Genomic DNA, 6,000 nt, shown 5'->3' with positions numbered 1-6,000 from the left:
ACACCTGCTCTGATCCCCCAGAGGGGCCTGATACTCGGCTGCAGTCCTGCACAAGTGGTAGGTAAGGAGAAAATCTCCTTCCTCTCCATCTCTACTTGCCTTGAACGGTTGTGAGGCAGGAACATGCCTCTCCTCAATTATCATAATGTAATAGTGATTTCTTTTTCTAGTGGTACACTGCCATAACTGAAAATGTTTCTGGTATTCAAAGACCTGTAGCACAATCTTTGCAATATCTTCAAAGGCAGCACTCATTTATTGTTTGAATGTGAATTTGACTTTTCCCCCAACAATTTTCTCATTAACTAAGGACAGTTGGTGATCAAACCAGGTGTTTTCCACTTTGTAGCAAAACCAAGACAGGATCACAAAGTAGTAACACACTGCAATTTTTTCTCCCCCATAAACGTAAGAATAATTCCAAGAGGTATCCCAGAGATATTCTCAACAAGGACAGCATTGCTGGAAAATTATAGCCTTCTAAACTGACATATTTGAAGGGTTACAGTCACTTGGATTTGCAGTTTTATATTCACCTTCCTGTAAAGATAAAACAATTGACCTTTCATTATTGAGAGTTTCTTGAAGCTATGATGAGCTGTGGGGAGCCAGCCATCCTTACATTTCCCTGGGATTCTCCTTGTTACTGGTGGAGATTTCTCCTTAAATATTACACTATTGTCTTAAACTTAGGTAAATCAAAGGGCTCCACATGCTAAAGAAAGGTGAGCCTCTTTTCCTTCTTTTGCCTCCTTCTACCAGAGAGGACGCTGACATGGTCGGGAGTCTTGGACTATACTCCTATAACTCAGACAGAAAAGTATCTTTAAGTAGGAATATTATTCTGACAGAGAGGAATCAGCCAGAGAATTATTCTAAAATTGCATAAGATTGGTCCCTCAATTTTCTGTTCATGGTATGCTGAAGGTCATGTCTATTTTATTATACTGAATGTGGAATATCTGGGAATTATCTGATACCTGATTCTGACAGTTTTAACCCTTGACATCTGAATCCACCTTAAACTGAAGGTAATCTGCCTGACCTGCTTGGTGTATCTTGTATGATTTCTGTAAAGTTAGAAACTGAGGACATGCACTCAGACAATGCAAAGTCAGCAGTTGATGTGGAGCCAGGCTTAGCCCTCTGCCTTTGAGGGTCAGCTTTTCCTTGTCACAACCAAAAAGAGATGAACCTTAAAGTTCTGATTCCCATATTCAAGGTCTCAATGAGTTTGGGCCCAGATAACTCAGACTATATTAAACAAATTTACCTCCTTCTAAAATTTGCCCCACTATGATGGATATCTTTAATACCTTGGTTGTGGTTTCAAAAGCTAAAAAAATTTTGCTCCACTAAAGTCTCACTCTTATATAGGTCACATAATCCACTTATTTGCATGTCCAATGGACCATATCTAATAATGTAATTTATCTTTGGGGAAAAGAATGTGTTTCTTAATGTGTACAGTATCTTTTATAGCATTTCAGGAAAGTTAACACAAGAAGTGCTTTAAGCTTATTGTGCTGATGATAGAGTAACAAAGTGGAGAAGCCGATGGTGTAATACATTGTGCCAGAGAAATTCCTTCTTTGGTGTATATTCTAGAAACTGGAGTTCTCATATAGACTAGTCTTGGATTTTAAAGCTCTGCATGAAAGAGAAGAAGCTAAATCCATATCTTACCTCCTTTCAACTTCTCCAAAACCCGGAATGCCAAAGTTCTGATGACCTGACATATACTTAGTGTTATATAAACATTAAAAAGACTTAATTTTTGTTATTTGCAATATCCTCTTTTTCTAACCACAAAATAACACATATACATTCATAAAAATGGAAAATACAGGTAGGTAAAATATGAAAATAAAAATTTTATGTAAAAATTATGTAAGCATCACTAACATGTTACTATATATAATTCTGCATGTATTTTTGCTTTAATTTTACAAAGCAGATCATATTCTAAATATGATTTTATAATCTGATTTTAAAATTTATATATCATGAAGGGAAAATACACTTTTAATTAAAAATTGTTGAGAGTTGAAAGTAAGAGACCCTTCCTAATAGTGCCTCCTTATCTCTCGGGTGAGGAAAAACTCTGATGCAATTGTATAACTAAAATAATTTACATTTAGGCAGCATCAGAGCCAGGCCTATAACTAAAACCTCTTAAATCTTGGGTAACTACTTTATGCATTTTACAAGTGTCCTTTCTTACTTTTCATATGCTATAACTAAATCGAGAGTGATTAATTGGTATTAGAGAACATGGCAAATTCTTATCTTCCTCTTATGTCCTTTAGCTTGGCTAAATGTTTGCTGGAAAACAGTCGGTAGGATCAATTAACACAGAATTTATTGAAACTATTTTATAGAAATAATTTGTACATTTTGTGACGGGTTTTACAAACTTTAAAGTTTCAAATTGAGATCTCTCTGCAGGAACAACAGGATTTCAGGCATTGAATCTCAGTAACATCTCAAACTGCCATAAATCTCTAAAAAGTTGTTATCTAACTCAGTGTCAACAGAAACATGATTAAATCTAAGTAAGAATTTCCTTTTAGGTTTGTGACTTCAAAAAACCATTTATGCTGAAGAAATTTAAGTTAAAGACTCTAAAAAAGAGTCAATGAGTCTTATCAATCACAATCAATTTTGTTTGCTAAATTTAGTACTAGAATGACATTATCTGTACATTCTTTGTATAAAAACATCTAGCAGAGCAATTTTTTGGGGTTTTGTGATATCAAGAGGTTTTTGGAATTTTAGGAAAGTTCCACCCACAATAAAAACCAACGTTCTCTTATTGCTGATTAATTCTATCAGATGGGTCAGAATCAATGCTTCTTTGAATACATGCAAATTATCCTTCATTTAAAGTTTCTGTTTTGTCTTTTTTCCTTTGTTTCATTTGTTTCTCATTTCTCTTATTCTTCTCATTTTCTTCTTTATTCCCATTCTTTATTCCCATTGTGTTTGTGGGTACCCAAAATAAAAATCTTAAGGATATCATTTATTTTTTTTTCAGTTTTTCTTTGCTACAGGAGATACTGAAGTCAGTGAGTATATTCAGATTATACAAATGTCATTCACTGACATAGATATTTTATGTTGTTAAAGTAAAAAAAAAAAAAAAAAAAAAAAAAAATGCCTGGTTATTTGGAGAGAGATTCAGATAATTTCTGAAAGTGATCTATTTTCTCAAATGGAAATAGTGATTAAAAATGATGAGAAAAAGAACTGCATTTATTTGGCAACATGATCATAAACTTGCTTACCAAATTTATCCTATGAATCTGGATAATGAATTCCAGTGACAAACATTTAATTTTTAAATATCATAACTTCCTTTAGCTCTTTTTTTTTGTTAGCTTAAAATTCCAGATAAACTTACTTGTTCTTATGCTCACAACTGTCTATCTTATCCAAAGGATGAAATGCAGGAGATGCATTTGATGGAAGCTTCTTGACCTGCTTATATATTTATTATTATTATTATTATACTTTAAGTTCTAGGGTACATGTGCATAATGTGCAGGTTTGTTACATATGTATACTTGTGCCATGTTGGTGTGCTGCTTACATTTTAAGAGCACAGGAAACACATGTTTCTGGTGCCTTCCTACTTGTCAGCATTTCTTAACCAATGGAACAGAAATGTCCAGAACTACAGAGTTCAAACTTTGTATGTGGCAAGAACTTTATGTGATCAGACTGAATGTAAATAATGTTGAGAAATGACAAAAATATAAGCAATGGATTTCTAAGCAGACAATGTCATTGCCATGACGTAGTCCTATCAGGTGCACACAGAAACTGAGCTTTATGCATGTACCAGACAAAAACCAAAGAGCTTTGGTTTTAATTACAGTGCATTACTCTTATTGCCCTCAACAGGTCCTGATGTGACCATGTAAATGCAATTATTTAGTTTCTTCCTCATGGCTGAAGTGTTGGGCCAGAGATTTTCCTCTTAGAACATAATCTATGAAATGGGGCCTGCTAAGGAAAGCTGCTTAATGTAACCAGCTCCTTCTAAATCATATTCTCCTAAAGCACACTGGAATAATACAGTTCATTGGGCCAACGTTTTCTAACATGGCTTCCCTCCATCTCATTTAGATAGTCCACAGCTGAGTAACCAGTTAGAAAATTGTGCCCAGGAGAGGGCAGAGCCAGTGATCCACATCTCAGATTCTGGCTGATGACGGTTCAGTGTGATGTGGGATCAGAATTGCAGATAATGAGAAATAACCAGAATCTTTTCTCCTTGCCTCAGCTCATGAAGGATGTATCCATCAGTTCATTCTTTTGACACTTGGAAAGAAGTGGAAGGTGGCTTCAGATTTGGCCAGATTACATTCAGAGAAGAACAAAACATATGGCCAATAATACTGTGAGACCAATGGTGTGCTTTCTGAGATGGTGAATGCCTATAGAATCTGTCAGTATGACTATTTTTTTGTGTGTGTGGTAAAGTGCACATAACATAAAATTTACTGTTTTAACCATTTCAAAGTGTACAATTCAGTGTCATTTAGTATATTCACGACATCATGTAACAGTTACTACCGTGCTGCTCCAGAGTGTTTTCATTACCCAAAAAGGAAATCTCACACCATCAAGCAGTCATTCCCCATTCTCCCCTCTCACATCCCCTAGCAATCAATAATCTGTTTTCTGGCTCTACAGGCTTGCTTATTCTGGATATTTCATATAAGTGGAATCGTACAATACGTGTCCTTTTGTGTCTGGCTTCTTTCACTCAGCATAATGTTTTCAAAGTTTACCTGTGTTGTAGCATGCACCTTCATTCCTTTTTATGGCTGAATAATATTCCGTGGTATAGAGAGAGCACACTTTGTTTATCCGTTCATCAGTTGATGGACACCTGGGATGTTTCCACTTTGGCTGTTGTGATTAATGCTGCTATGAGACCATATGTATATGTTTTTTTACTTAAATGATTTGCTGATTTGTGTTTCTGGGTACCCAAGACCTAGCAGGAAGTTTGGTGGGGCTGGGTTTGAAGTTGCAAACTGGGCAGAAAACTAGAGCCAGAAGCCATGTCAGTTCGAGAGGTTCTGGGGAAGATGATGAATGATGGTAAAGGCAGTGAGAAGAAAATCACATTAGCGTCAAGAGCCCTTGGATTCTCATCTTGGTTCCGCCACCAGCAGGCTGTGTGAGTGATTTGGGTAAATCATTTCACCTTCCTGGGCCTTCATGTTCTCTCTTTAAAATGAGACAGCAGAACTCACTAACATTTCTTCTAGCTCCAGGAGTCAATGCCTGCCACAGGCTGTGCAAACACCCTGTATTTTTTGTCACCTGACACACCCTTTTCCACCATCACAGCTGCTGTCACTCACACTGTAAACAGTAGAGGTACTCTTTTTCTATATTTTCTGTACTCGAGGTTTGGGCATAACCATTTCCTATGAACTGGAAGTATGAAGAGGGTCAAGGCCTGGCGTCATTGAAATGTGGCAGTCGCAAGCAGGGCCCAAAATAACACAGCTCAAAATATGAAAGCAATGTCTCTGTAACCAAGAAACTGAATTAAGTGCTCGAGGTTGAGATTTTATCAGCCACAAATATCATGCAAGAAATGGGTTCCATCAAATGTTTGGTACTTCCAATGTTACTATTTATAGATAACTAGCAACTTTTGGGGTGTAGGTGGGTGGTTCATTCAGCATTAAAGACGATTGGTAGTCCAAGTCCAAGATTTCCCTCTCCTTGCACTAAGGCAAGAAAACATTAGTGATTTGTGAAGTTTCTTCTTTTGTAAAATGGAAATGGTACTGGGTAATCTCAGCTTGTTCTAAATAGAAATCAGGTACACTCCTGAATGTACCATTCAGGTGGGGTACGTTGCAGGGAGGGTGTCGTGGGTCAAATATGAGCCTATTTACCCTTCCCTTTCTGTTTATTTCTCCTTGACAATGGAAGAATAAGATCTGAATATGTGACCCTGGGCAAGTCAAT

Source organism: Colobus angolensis, unplaced genomic scaffold, assembly GCF_000951035.1.
Source record: "Colobus angolensis palliatus isolate OR3802 unplaced genomic scaffold, Cang.pa_1.0 Scaffold30, whole genome shotgun sequence".
In the NCBI taxonomy this organism is placed as follows: Eukaryota; Metazoa; Chordata; class Mammalia; order Primates; family Cercopithecidae; genus Colobus; species Colobus angolensis.
Note: the sequence above shows the minus strand (reverse complement) of the source record.